At 38.3% G+C, this 15,586-nt stretch overlaps 2 long non-coding RNA genes across 3 annotated transcripts in view; one reads left to right on the top strand and one right to left on the bottom strand.

Annotated features, from left to right (window-relative positions):
* Positions 1-1,521: 1,521 nt before the first annotated feature.
* LOC148778616 (uncharacterized) lies at positions 1,522-10,216 on the top strand. The gene is made up of 3 exons (XR_016035933.1): positions 1,522-1,658; positions 2,181-2,245; positions 8,163-10,216. It is a non-coding gene; the product is annotated as an uncharacterized LOC148778616 (long non-coding RNA).
* The window catches only part of LOC148778615 (uncharacterized), a 65,666-nt gene continuing 52,331 nt past the window's right edge, over positions 2,252-15,586 (bottom strand). Inside the window, exon 3 of one of the 2 annotated variants that reach the window (XR_016035936.1) lies at positions 2,252-3,163. This is a non-coding gene — a long non-coding RNA (uncharacterized LOC148778615). Of the gene's footprint in view, positions 3,164-6,772; positions 7,216-15,586 lie in introns of those variants that run through there. The other variant, XR_016035937.1, reaches the window with a different exon arrangement.

Here is a 15,586-nt window from a genome sequence, read left to right as displayed (position 1 = left end):
GCACTAACGCTGTGCTTTATCTACACTCACACTACCAACTGAACACTAACCATGAAGTGAAGAAATGCCAAGGCTTGATCTTTCCTTACAGACCCCACTTTGTCAACATACATCAACTGTTTCAACACATGCTCCTCAAGATAAGAAAGCATACCGCATTGCAGATGTATATATATACACACTCTGAATTGGTGAAACAGCTTCAAACTGTCACTATGCTCTCCAAACCACAAATAGGGCCTCCACTCTGCAGGGTGAGCAACAGTCATGTTTTAAGCAATTCTCTTGTACAAAAGTTTCTTTTCTGCTGACAGTTACTCTGAGCCTCTGCCCTGGACTGACGGTGAAGGACACTGTTAGCAGTCACCTTTTATGCTTCTTACCTGCTGACTCCCCTGTAATCCCTCTGAGCAATCAGTAAGAGGACTCTGAGGAGCACACAGCTATGCTTGGTGCATTGGGTTGGCAAGGACTCTTTCGTTTCCAAAGAGGTATTTAACTAAGTCCACTAGCACCTGTAAGTTTAAACCAGGGCGCTTACCACGGCCAATCGTACTTCATAGTCAGCATGATTTCTACCTCCAATGATAGCAATAAATTGCTCACACTCTTTCTAGAAATGCATTCCTTCTTGAAGGTGCACTGTTGATACTGATGATGAATTTAAAGGTGAAAATAAGCAATATTTTTTAAATTCCCACAGTGTACAGCATTGTAATGAACAAAGAACAATTTCTGAGGTAACTCCAGTTTGTATTCCGTGGAAGACCCATGCGATCTTAGACTATTCATCTAATACCTCTGAGATTCATTTTTTTCAATAAAAATGGGGAGAAAGATACCCACTGAATGCATTTAGTGTGGGGTTTAAGTGAGGTCGAGCATCTGCCATACTGTGAACACACAGTAAATGTTAGCCCTTCTCCCTCATGTGGAAAAGCAATACTAAGTTTACAAGCTGTATTTACCTTTGAACAACTTTTTTAGAGCTTTTCACTTTCTGAAATAACACATATGATGATTTTACTGTGTTTGAACTATAATTTAAGACATAGGAATAATTTAAATCCAAACAACTACTTAAGTTCTATTATTCAAGGTTCAGTGGTAAAATGGGAAAAAGTTACATATTAAGTATGGTTGTCACTTAAAACCTTATTTTCTTTTATAGTCTAATGAACCTGCATTTAAAGTCAGAAAAATCTAGTGTTCTCCCCAAGCTTGTGGAAAAGAATCTAAAACTCATCATCACTACCCAAACATAAAAGAGATTTTTTTAAACTTTTAATTAAATTCTAGAAGACGGTGAAAAACATCCTGTAGTAATAAAGAGCAGTCCTCGATATATTGTCAAAGGAGCCAGCTTAAGCTGCAATTTGTAAAGATCTATAGCTAGATAAACTCACAAATTTATATCACCAAGGGAAATGATACAGAGACTCAAATCTCTAGTTCTAGCAAAGACTTCAAAGAATTACAAAAGTCAAACTTACCACAAAACCCAGTTCGTAACCATGGCTAACTGAATATTATAGCAGCTGTGGAGTCAGTAAAAGATAACAAGAGGTCATTTTTGTGTCATCTAAAGACAAGGGCTACTGCAGATGCCAGCTCTCCCTTTTCTGCCTGCTGCCAGGGTGCTCTGCAGAGCAAGGCAGGTAAGATGCGGCTCTAACTCCTGGATAACGCACAGGGTGACAACAGGAAGCTGAGACTCCAGGTATCTGGATGTCTTGCCACCAAGCTACCAAGGGTTGGGTAGTATTTTCTGTGCCCTTGGTGTCAAATCAATATTTGAGCACATACTGCTCAGATACGACTGTCAATCCTTTTCAAACTGACAGATGGACTCTGGAGTAATTTTGTTGTTGTTGTTTTAACTTTTGCTGTAGTATAGTTGACTTATAATGCTGTGTTAGTTTCAGGTATACTTCCACTACTTTTTTAAGATTCTTTTCCCATATAGGCCAATACAGAGTAGTGAGCAGAATATAATAGGTTCTTATTAGTTATCCATTTCATAAACAGTAGTGTCTATATATTAGTCCAATCTCCCAATTTATCCGTCCCCCTTTTATTCCCTGGCAACCATAAGTTTGTTTTCTAAATCTGTGACTCTCTTCTGTTTTATCACTAAGTTCATTTGAACCTTTTTTTTTTCTTTTGATTCTACATATAAGCAACATCACAAGGACTCTGAAGTAATTTTAAATTCTGATTCTGCCAATTAGCTGTCTGGCCTATAGTAAGTTGCTTAACTTTCTTATCTACCACCTGGGCACTATAGTAGTTTCTGCTGCTGTTCCCAGCCTTGTCAGGAGGGTTAACTGAATTAGTATCTGTGGAGTGGCTGGAACGCTGGTAGCTTCAGGAGGCTCTTTGATAGAGTTTCTTAAATAAAAATAGTCTACCCCCCTCATGGATAGAACCAAGATATTCAGAAAAACAATATAAGACTTAGATCAAATTCTTAAGTTCAACTAGGTAAGAAGTCAGAAAGTTTTTTAATGACTGAAATATTATGTCACATTAATAAAGCATTAATTAAATATTTACATGCATATAAATACTACATATTTTAATATTTAAATATACAAATCACATTCAATACACTGTTTATTTTACTTAATATGTTAATGTACAGGGTTCTGCTTCTAAATGTGATCAATTTCAAGATCAGATTAAAGAAGTATTTACTGTGATATGTATACACTATATAAGCAATGTTTTTGTACAGTTCATAACATTTTTATCCCATAATGTATTAGTTAAGATTATAATTGGCTCTTATCAACATGTCATGTATACTACATTATGATTAAGTAGTAAAAAAAATCAGATCTCAGAAAGTTGGCTGTGCAAAGCACAATCATTGACTATACAACCTCTATATACAGAAATAAAATTATGATGCAGTCATAACTTGAAATAATGATATTTGTCATCAATTTTTTTTCACATTTTGTTTTTATGACAAGGCTCAGTGGTAAAGAATCCACTTGCTAATGCATAAAACATGGGTTCAATCCCTTGGTTGGGAAGATCCACTGAAGAAGGAAATGGCAACCCACTCCAGTATTCTTGCCTGGAAAATCCCATCGACAGAGGAGCCTCACTGACTGTAGTCCTCAGGGTCACAAAAGAGTCAGACATGATTCAGCAACTAGACAAAAACAATAACAGCTCTCTTATCCATTAAGAATATCATGAGTATGATTTATAATTAAACACATGTAAATTTCAAAATTCTTCACTCTTGTTTGCAATTAGGAGTAGTGAAGAGCTGACAAGTGGATCCACTATTTCTCCTCTGCGAATGAGCATCATGTTTCTGTTGACAGACCTATGCTGGTGGATAGTGGAATATATATATATGAACCATCATGGGTAGTATTTTATGTGTTTTTTAATATTATATTTGTATTTAGACTAAGCCTAGAAAGAGAAAAATATAAAGCCATAATCTAACAACCAACTGAACAAAACGAAGATAAAATCAATGATTATTTTACTCAAAACTATACTGCAAGGAGATCCAACCAGTCCATTCTAAAGGAGATCAATCCTGGGTGTTCACTGGAGGGACTGATGCTAAAGCTGAAACTGCAATACTTTGGCCACCTCATGCGACGAGTTGACTCACTGGAAAAGACTCTGATGCTGGGAAAGGTTGGGGGCGGGAGGAGAAGGGGACGACAGAGAATGAGATGGCTGGATGGCATCACCGACTCTGTGGACATGAGTTTGAGTGTACTCTGGGAGTTGGTGATGGACAGGGAGGCCTGGCATGCTGTGATTCATGGGGTCGCGGAGGGTCAGACACGACTGAGCGACTGAACTGAACTGAACTGAATTACCACCTAACCAGCTTAAATGATTATTCATGCTTTATTCACTGAATTTATTACACAATTGATCAAACAGACCAAACCAACATAATTTATAAAGCTATATGCTTCAAAAGCAATAGTTTTTCCTATGGTTTATGGTAATATTTACAGAAGTGAAAAAGCAATGAAGAACTGTGTTCTCAAGTTGGTACTGAATGAAATCAACCAACCCTTTGCATTAGAGCGCATGTACTGCTAACGCAGTCTTATTTGAAATCAATTTTTAGTTTCCTCCAGAGTAGGAGCTATGTTTGGTTCATCTTCTATCTCCCCAGAGTGTTTATCATATATTACATGTAAGAAAAGTAACTCAAATGGGACAAGCTGAGAGGCCACACATGCAGCTCACAACAGGAGGTACTGAACAGCATAGACGTGCTTAAGTTCTGATCACGTTATTTGAGATACAGGTGCATGATATGAACATCTCTTCTTAACTACTGGAAATTAACAATTACATTAAGAAAAGTAATGTTTTATAATGCGGGGATACAAATTCTACTCTTAAAATATTATAGTGTTATGTTTCTATCTTCTCCAATAAGAAGTAGTTTTTGAAGACTATTATGACCCTCAGCTTGAATAGACCCATTATTCCTTAAAACACGCTCACACGATGTGTTTCCTACCTATTTCCCTCTTGGTCTGGCATTCCTAGCAAAAGCTGAAATGATTCTCCAGCTATCAAAGCAATCTAATACTGGGTGAGAACTGAAGTTAAAATCAAAGCTCTCAAATGGCATATCTTGGGAACCATCAATAAGCTGACCTCACAGTTCAGATGAGGGAACCACTCACTGAAGAGTAATAAGTACAAATTACACATACACAGATTTAATCATATGCAGGGATAAGATCTTTATGGCCAAATTAGTCATTCACACTAAAGCCCAATGCCAAACTTTTGTTAATAACCAGGGCATAGGATGGGCTTCCCTGGTGGTTAAGTGGTAAAGAATTTGCCTGCCAATGCAGGAGATGCAGGTTCGATCTCTGGGTCAGAAGATGCCCTGGAGAAGGAGTGGCAACCCGCTCCAGTATTCTTGCCTGAAAAATCCCATGGATAGAGGAGCCTGGTGGGCTACAGTCCATGAGACTGCAAAGGCATCAGACATGCTGATGCTGCTACTAAGTTGCTTCAGTCGTGTCCGACTCTGTGCGACCCCATAGACGGCAGCCTACCAGGCTCCACCATCCCTGGGATTTTCCAGGCAAGAACACTGGAGTGGGTTGTCATTTCCATGACTTAGCAACTAAACAACAACAAAGACATGGGATGCAATCTGCTTAAGTATAATAAATATTATAATAATACCTGCTTCATTATAAGGACATCCTTAAAAAATGTGCATAAGTGGTATTTTCAATAATTAGAAAACTGTTGCAGTAATCTAGAAGAAATTGAATGAGGGCCTGAACTATATAATAGCACTGAGATTGACAGGGCTTGGTGGTTCATTAGATGTAGGAAAAAGATAGGAATCAGGATAATGATGAAGTTTCATGTGTGACAGCATTTGTAGCTCATGGTACTATTTGCTGAGATCAGAGCACAGAAGGAGAAACAGATTTGTAGCTTGAAAGGAAGGAGAAGACCAAGAAGATAAGTGTACTCTGAGATGTGTTTGAGGTTTGCATGGGCCATCCAACTGAGGATATTCAGTAAGAAGGATGTCATGGATATGATAAAGGAACTAGACCAGGGCGATCACTGAAGCCCTGATTGTGTAAGATCAATCCAGGAGATAAGGCAGAGTAAGAAAAGGGAAGAGCAGAGGAACATGGATCTCTAGACCATTAAACTGGTCACTGAGAGATGCTGCGTTAGTGAAAAACTTAAATATTGAAAATGCATGCTTTGATAGCATGAAGTGATGTTGTTTAACAACAACGTAATAGTGGCAAGGATGTAAATTAATTTTGCTTTCTAACCTTTTCAACATCCTTTTGTTTCACAGTGTGGTTTCCTCAAGTTACCACACACTACTCTCTGGGCCAGTCAGTTTCACTTTATGCCATGTAAACAGCATGAGATATGAGGTTAAATCCTAACCACACATTTTGTTATTTACTTGTATTTAGAAAAAACAGATCTGCAGAACCAAATTATTCAACTGAAATTATAAAAATCTAATTTTTTACAGATAAAATTACCTGTCAAGATGACTATGATTATTCATTTCACAATGGCCCATTTTTCAAGTTCCTCACCAAACAGTTTTTATACACCAGCCAATAATAAAAGAGATAACTGACTTGAGCTTTTGGTTTGTCTCTAACCTTTGGCAAGACCTTTAAGGGCAATCAAGACCTCAGTATCGCAGTATGTCTTTGTATGGCTGTATCAGTTACAAAGGACATTCTGCAATCTTTAAATTCTGAACTGAACCTTACCAAAAAGTAAGATTCCATGAATGTTTTGTGAATTAAATGTTAAACTAAAATAATATGCCACAAAGAAAATAATCCCAAGCCATATATATTATTATACACAATTCTTAAAGTATTTTCTGAAACATGAGCACTGTCACAGTTGCTATATAACATTATGAAATTGGCCTACTTAATTGTGGTAAAATTTTCTAATAGTTCAAGAAATATGAGTTGCTTATTCATGTTTAATTTATCAACCATTCCTATCCCTTTTCATTGAAGCTAGGATTCCAAGTTAACTTTTTAAATTAACTTTTAAACCTGGTGTCCTTATGAAAATATCTAATGCTTTGCACACATAGAATTAATCTTCATTTATGTTGGAATACCATTGATTCCAAAACTTACTCAGACAAAATATCATTTACTTCTATGATGTAAAATATGTCTTTTATAAAGTTAGATTGTTTCTGCAGAAAGTCTATGAGGGCATAATAGTCATTATGACACTATGGACATAACTCACTTCTGTGATCTTTCATGTCTTAAGGTATTTTTTTACTTTCCCTGATGTAAAAAGGAACCAAAATGGCATGCCTTTTCAAAATATTCAAGGCAGGAAGAGACTCTGAAAGTCTTAGGTTACTCTAGAGTTAAGAAACCACATAAAGTTGGATCATTGGAAATTTACTCCTGGCCCTGTTTCTGATAAAGGGTAAAGCTAGTGGGAAATTTTCAGGAATTGTCTTCTTTTTTTTTAATATAGTAATATTCAGTCTCAGAAAAATGATAGAGAAATTAATAGCTTTGTTGATCTCAATTTTTTTAAAAAAGTCAAATTGATCCTACAAGAGAAATATTTTGCCTTGAATAAAAAGAAAAGAAAAGCACATTACCTACGTCCCATGCACCCGAACTGGTTTGACTTGTCTTCATTCGTCACTTTTCTGTACTGGAATGAGATGTGACCAGATAAACAATGATGATGAGTATGATCAAGTCTGAAGCTCCAATAATTCCTATCAGATCTGGTCTTAGTAGTTTCTTATATTCTATCCAGTTCAAACTAAAGACAACATTTTATCCATTTTATGTGTAAAATAATAAAAAGTACTTTAATATAGGTGTATAGAACAGTGTTTGGGACTCTGAGGGAGAGGGTGAAGGTGGGATGATTTGGGAGAATGGCATTGTATCATGTATATTATCATATGTGAAATGAATCACCAGTCCAGGTTTGACGCATGATACAGGATGCTTGGGGCTGGTGCACAGGGATGACCTGGAGGAAGGATATGGGGAGGAGGGAGGTGGGAGAGGGGTTCAAGAAGGGGAACACATGTACACCTGGGGCAGATTCGTGTCAATGTATGGCAAAACCAACCAATATATTAATGTAAAGTAATTTGCCCCCAATAAAATAAATAAATATATATATATATATATTTACATTCTATTTACTTTAACCTTGAACACTGATGGCTAACGTGTCATAAATATTCAACCTCTAGGTTACTGTAGGAGTGTTTGTACTGCACTTGCTACACTGTGATTTAATAGTTTACTTGTCTACTCCCCTTTGAACTAGAAGTTCCTCAAGGATTAAATGTATGCAGAGACCATGTCTTATTCATCTGTATAAACTCAACATCTAGAAAAATACCTCACCCATAAAAAGCAGTAACAGTAAGTGCTTCCAGATAAATGTACTGGATAGTCAAACTAAATGGATAATGATATGGTACTAATTTAGAAAGAGAATAGAGCAGTATGTAGAGTTATTAGAATATACTTTCCAGCACAATCAACTATAGGTTTAGCTTTCAAATCTGTTACTTACTAGCTGTATTAATTGGACAAATTATCTGGCTTTCCTAACTTCAGTTTCCCTTCTTTCAGAAGGAAATGGTCATGCCTGCTTTTGAAGATTAGGTAAAGATTAAGTAAGAGGACGCTGCGGCTGCAGTCTTTGGGACTCTGAGGGAGAGGGTGAAGGTGGGATGATTTGGGAGAACGGCATTGTAGCATGTATATTATCATATGTGAAATGAATCACCAGTCCAGGTTCGATGCATGATACAGGATGCTTGGGGCTGGTGCACAGGGATGACCTGGAGGGAGGATATGGGGAAGAGGGAGGTGGGTGGGGGGTTCAAGAAGGGGAACACATGTACACCCGGGGCGGATTTGTGTCAATGTATGCAAAACCAACCAATATATTAATGTAAAGTAAAAAAAAAAAAATACATATACTACCGAGTTTAAAAAAAAAAAGATTAAGTAAGAGAATGTATATAAAATCATCTATCAATGAGTGGAGTTCACAGTAAAGCTTTCAATAAATGACAACAAAAACTAAATAAACAAATATTTCTGAAAGAACTGGGTTTTTTTTCCTACTCCCTGTTGTTAAAAAGAAACTAGAGGTGGCAAGATGGTGGAGGAGTAGGTGGACGTGGAGTACATCTCTCTCCACAGATACATCAGGAATATACCTTCAGACACAGAAGTGCATGCAGAACACCAGCTGAAAGTAGAGAGGAGTACCTGACCAGTGGAAAAGAATATACAGAACCAGGCAAAACTCGGTAGGACAAAGGGACTAGGGGAAAAAACAGGAGTCTTAGTAGGACTGGACCTGCCCTTGGCTGGTGGGGGAACTGAAGCAAGGGTCTGATCCCCAAATCAGGGCAATTGTCTGAGTCAGAGGAGAAACGTTTAAGGTTGAGAGTGAAAGTGCTGATCTGTGGCAGCCTAAATGGGATGAGAATCAGACAGTCCTTGCCACAGCCATACATAGCCTGGACAGAAATGCTGATCCCCTGGAAGATGCAGCAGCTGGGAGCTGAAGTTTAGGGATTGTGGAGCAATCCCAGGGCGAGGGCTGCTGTTGACTGAGGAGAGATGGATCAAGGGGATGTGAGGGAGGAGATAGTGGTGGGAAATGCCAGTGGAGGAAAGCCAGGCAGCCATGGTAGCAAGGCAATACTGCTGAGTCACACGTAGCGGGTGGAGCCATCACCATGGCCTCTGTCTCCCACATGCCAGCGTCGGCAGCTGAACAATGAAGAGGCTGGCCAGTCAAACACCGAACGCACTGAGCCAGGGGGCCCCTCTATGTGCCTCACGCTCCAAGCAAGAGAGAAGGACCCCCAGGCAAGGGCACCCTCTAAGTGCCTGAACGAGCGGAGCTACAGAGAAAGACGGGCCAAAAAACCTTCTGATGGCCAGCTGTAAGAGGCTTGAGAAAAGACTCCGATAGGGCTGTAACTCCTGTGGCATAGACAGTCCGTGTCTCCGCACACCTGGTGCCACCAGGGTCCTTGCAAGCCAAGCAGCTGTGCCACCTTCATGTTCAGCTCTCACTGGGGCAGAGCTGCCACAGGCAAAAGAAGTTTTCCATCTATGTGCGCAGAGTCACTTTGGTCGTGTCCAACTCTTTGTGACCCTGTAGATTGTGGCCTGCCAGGTTTCCCTGTCAGGAAGGGGGTTCTCCAGGTATAGCATATTGGCCAATACTGGTTGCCATACCCTTCTAGAGTACTGTATTTCCTACTGCCCTGGCCGCCAACTCTCCTGAGTAGCTGGTGCTGCCAGAACCCCTACAACCCAAGAAGTTGCACCACCTCCACACCTGGCCCTCACAGGGGCAAACCCAAGTCCTCCAGAGTAGCTTCAGGAGCAAACCCCAGTGGATAACCCACAAGTAGAGGTGGAAGTAAAACCACAATTGAAACCCAGGGGCAGTGTGGCTAAGGAATAAGACCCAAACCCTTCCCACCAGCTGTGCAAGCTTTAGATTAAATCCACATGATCAACAAGGCGGACTCTGTCTATGGAATATATAAAATGTCATTGAGAACTCCCACAGAAGAAAACGCACTAATTCTGATAGCTGTGGACACTGGAGGCAAGAACACACAGGAGTAGACCAGATTAGAATCTGAGCTGCCCCCACAGATTAGAATCTGAGCTGCCCCCTGTGTTGGAGGATCAGCACAGTGTTGGAGGGCGTCCTAGGGAGGTGAGGTGGGGTATGACTCCTAGCGAGGGAAAGGACTCTGACAGCAGTGGCTCAAGAAAAACATTTATTAGTCTTGTTTTGACTTGTTCTGTAGATTCTTTTGGATTTTTTTTTTCTTTTTTATCCCTCTCTGTTGTAGTTGTCGACTTTATTGGCACTGTGAAATCCAATTAACTTTTGAGCTTTTTTTTCTCTCTCACTCACATTTTTTTATTGCTGTTATAAACCTCTGCCTCTATGCTGGGCTTTTGCAGTCCTGTGGAGTTTTCCTTTTTTTTTTTTTTTCCTCTCACTTTCTAATTTTAATTTTTTAACCTATTATTATTTTTTCTACATTTATTCCTTTGTTTGCTTTTCCTACTCCTCTTTTCCCATTGCAGTTAATCTTTGACATATATAAATCTTCTTCATCTACCTCTAACTTTGCACATCTATTTGTTCTTTCTTTCATTTCTCCCCTTTCCTCTCAAAGTATTTGTTAGTTTTATTCTCATTGCTTTATTCCCCAATTGGCACCTTGCTTTAGTTTTGTTTTCCAGTTTGTGTTTTACTTAGTTTTGTTCTTAACTGGTAAATATAAGTTTTTACTTCCTTTGTTCATCAGATCAATCTACTTTATTTTTGTTGGACTGTTTTGACTTTGCTCATGGGTGTATATATATATGTGTATATTCCATTATTTTAATTGTTATTTGCCTAATGTTGTAACTGCCATTTGTCTGGGGTTCTCCTTTCACTTCTCAGTTTTAGATATTTGCTTTAATGTCTCTTAATGCCATAACAAACCACTTGTGAATCTTCATTCCTGACCAGAGATCAAACTCTGAGCCTTTGAAGTGGGAGCACTAACTCCAAGACCCTAGACTACCAGAAAACTAACCCTCAGTTCAGTTCAGTCACTCAGTCATGTCCGACTCTTTGCGACTCCATGAATCACAGCACACCAGGCCTCCCTGCCCATCACCAACTCCCGGAGTTCACTCAAACTCATGTCCATCGAGTCGGTGATGCCATCCAGCCATCTCATTCTCTGTTGTCCCCTTCTCCTCCTGCCCCCAAGCCCTAACCCTAGGGAGTATCAAATAGTGAGAACTCACACAAATGAAACCACTTTAATACAAGACCCAGCACCACCCAACCACCAATAGAACCTTGTACAGGACACCTCATCTAAACAACAAACAAAACAAAAAGACAAACCCAATCATCAGCAGACAGGATTACAACCTCACTCAGCCTTGCCCATCAGAGGAAAAACAAACAAACAAATACACAAAAACTCAGCACAAATCTCACCCTATACAAAGTTTACATAAACCACTGAACCAACTTTAGGAGGGCAGAAACCAAAAAGAAGAAAGAATTGAACCATCTTCAAGGAAATAATTCAACTTTCTTTGAAGCCTGGGAAAAGGAGACCTCAAAAACAATAAGTTAAAAAAATAATGGAAAGGCAGAGAAATACTACACAAATGAAGGAACAAACTACAAACACAGAAGTCCAAATAAATGAAGAAATAGGCAAACTACCTGAAAAATAATTCAGAATAATGATAGCAAGGATTATCAAAACCTTGAAAACAAAATGGAGAAAATGCAAGAATCAATTAACAAAGACCTAGAAGAATTAAACAATAAACATACAGAGACAATACAATTACTGAAATTAAAAATACACTAGAAGGAATCAATAGCAGAATATCTAAAGCAGAAGAATGAATCAGTGAGCTGGAAGATAAAATGGTGGAAATAACTTCTGAGGAGCAGAATAAAGTATAAAGAATGAAAAGAACTGAGGATAGTCTCAGAGACCTCTGGGACAATATCACACATGCCAACATTTGAATTATAGGTGTCCCAGAAGAAGAGAAAAAGAAAAGGTATGAGAAAATTTCTGAAGAGATTATAGTTGAAAATTTCCCCAACATGGAAAAGGAAACAGTCAGTCAAGTTCAAGAGTCCCACACAGGATAAACCAAAGGAGAAACACGCCAAGGCACATACTAATCAAACTAACAAAGACTAAACACAAAGAAAGAATATTAAAAGCAGCAAGGGAGAAGCAATAAGTAACATACAAGGGAAACCCCATACACTTAACAGCTGATCTTTCAACAGAAACTCTGCAGGCCAGAAGAGAATGGCAGGATATACTTAAAGTACTGAAAGAGAAAAATCTACAACCAGGATTACTGAACCCTGGAAGGATCTCATTAAAAATTGAGAAATAAAAAGCTTTTCAGACAAGCAAAATTTAAGAGAATTCAGTACCACCAAACGAGCTTTACAACAAAAGTTAAAGGGACTTACATAGTCAAGAAATATAAGAAAAGAAAAAAGATCTACAAAATCAACCCCAAACAATGAAGAAAATGGCAATAGGAACATATATGTCAATAATTACTTTAAATGTAAATGTATTAAATGCTCCAACCAAAAGACACAGACTGGCTGAATGGATACAAAAACAAGACCCATATATATATATATATATGGAACATTCTCCAGGAAAGACCACGTCTTAGGTCACAAATCAAACTTCAGTAAACTTAAGAAAATTGAAATCATATCAAGCATCTTCTCCAACCACAATGCAATGAGACTAGATACCAATTACAAGAAACAAACTGTAAGAAACACAAACACATGGAAATTAAACAACATGTTTCTAAATAATCAACAGGTTACTGAAGAAATCAAAATGGAAATAAAATTTCTAGAAACAAATGACAATGAAAACACAAAAACTCAAAACTTACAGGATGCAGCAAAAGCAGTTCTAAGAGGGAAGTATACAGCAATACAATCCTACCACAAGAAGAAAGAAAAACATTGAATAGATAACCCAACTTTACACCTAAGACAACTGGAAAAAGAAGAACAAAAAAAAGTCCCAAAATTCGTGAAGAAATCATAAAGATCTGAGCAGAAATAAATGAAAAGGAAATGAAAGAAACAACAGTAAAGATTAATAAAACTAAAAGTTTGTTCTTTGAGAGGATAAACAAAATTGACAAACCTTTAGCAGACTCTTCAAGAAAAAAGAGACAAGAATCAAATCAACAAAATTAGAAATGAAAAAGGAGAGGTTACACCAGACAATGCAGAAATACAAAGGATTATAAGAGACTATTAGGAACAACTATAATTGATGCTTTTGAACTGTGGTGCTGGAGAAGACTCTTGAGAGTCCCTTGGACTGCAAGGAGATCCAACCAGTCCATTCTAGAGGAGATCAATACTGGGTGTTCATTGGAGGGACTGATGCTAAAGCTGAAACTGCAATACTTTGGCCACCTCATGCGACGAGTTGACTCACTGGAAAAGACTCTGATGCTGGGAAAGGTTGGGGGCGGGAGGAGAAGGGGACGACAGAGAATGAGATGGCTGGATGGCATCACCGACTCGATGGACATGAGTTTGAGTGAACTCCGGGAGTTGGTGATGGACAGGGAGGCCTGGCATGCTGTGATTCATGGGGTCGCAAAGAGTCGGACACGACTGAGTGACTGAACTGAACTGATATGGCAATAAAATGGATTACCTGGAAGAAATGGACAGATTCTTAGAAAAGTTCAATCTTCCAAGATTGAACCAGGAAGAATTAGAAATTATGAACAACCTAATTACAAGCACTGAATGTGAAGTTGTGATCAAAAATTTCCCAAAAATCAAAAGGCTGGGACCAGATGGCCTCCCAGGAGAATTCTAGCAAACATTTAGAGAAGAGCTAATGCCTATCCTTCTAAAACACTTTCAAAAAATTGCAGAGGAAGGAGCACTTCCAAACTCATTCTACGAAGCCACCATCACCCTGATACCAAAACCAGACAAAGAGACACAAAGAAAGAAAACTACAGGCCAACATCACTGATGAACACAGATGCAAAAATCCTCAACAAAATTTAGCAAACAGAAGTCAGGAACATATCAAAAAACTCATACACCATGATCTAGTTGGGTTTAATCCAGGGATGTAAGGATTCTTCAATATACAGAAATCAATCAATGTGAAACAACATATTAACAAATTGAAAGATAAAAACCATATGATAAAATCTCAATAGATGCAGAAAAAGCCTTTGACAAAATTAGCACCCATTCATGATTAAAACTCTTTAAAAAATGGGCATAGAAGGAACATAACTCAACATAGTAAAGGCCATATATGATAAGCCTACAGCAAATATTATTCTCAATGGTGAAACACAGAAAGCATTCTCCCTAAGATCAGGAGCAAGACAAGGGTGCCCACTTTCACCACTACTATTCTACATAGTAAGACCTAACTACAGCAATCAGAGAAGGAAAAAATAAATAAATGAATGAATCCAGATTGGAACAGAAGTAGTAAAGCTCTCACTGTTTGCAGATGACATGATACTATACATAGAAAACCCTAAAGATAGTATCAGAAAATTACTACAGCTAATCAGGGAATTTAGCAAAGTTGCAGGATACAAAATCAATACACAGAAATTACTTGCATTTCTACATACTAACAATGAAAAATCAGGAAGAGAAATTAAGGAATCAATCCCATTCATCATTGCAACAAAAAACTAAATATCTAGTAATAACCTTACCTAAGGAGACAAAAGAACTGTATACAGAAAATTATAAGACACTAATGAAAGAAATCAAAGATGACATAAACCGATGGAGATATTCCACGTTCCTGGGTAGGAAGAATCAATATTGTGAAAATCACTATACTACCAAATGCAATCTACAGATTCAATGCAATCCCTATCAAATTAACAATGGGTTTTTTCACAGAACTAGAACAAAAAATTTCACAATTCATACAGAAACACAGAAGACCCCAAATAGCCAAAGCAGTCTTGATAAAGAAGAATGGAGCTAGAGGAATCAACCTTTCTGATTTCAGACTGTACTAAAGAGTTGCAGTCATCAGGACAGTATGGTACTGGCATAAAGACAGAAATATAGACCAATGGAACAAGATACAAAATCCAGAAATAAACCCATGCACCTATGGGCACCTTTTTTTTTATGTAATTAATTTATTTTTTATTGGAGGCAAATTATTTTACAATATTATATTGGTTGGTTTTGCCATACATTGATATGAATTTGCCCCGGGTTTACATAAGTTCCCCCTCCTGAACCCCCCTCCCACCTCCCTCCTCCCTTTATCCTCCCTCTGGGTCATCCCCGCATGCCAGCCCCGAGCATCCTATAACATGCATTGACCCTGAACTAGTGATTCGTTTCACATATGACAACATACGTGTTTCAATACCATTCTCCCAAATCATCCCACCCTCACCCTCTC

This window comes from Moschus berezovskii, chromosome 2, assembly GCF_049115385.1.
Source record: "Moschus berezovskii isolate FMDL1 chromosome 2, NW_MosBer_1.0, whole genome shotgun sequence".
Lineage (NCBI taxonomy): Eukaryota > Metazoa > Chordata > Mammalia > Artiodactyla > Moschidae > Moschus > Moschus berezovskii.
Note: the sequence above shows the minus strand (reverse complement) of the source record. Positions and strands in the feature narration are given on the sequence as shown.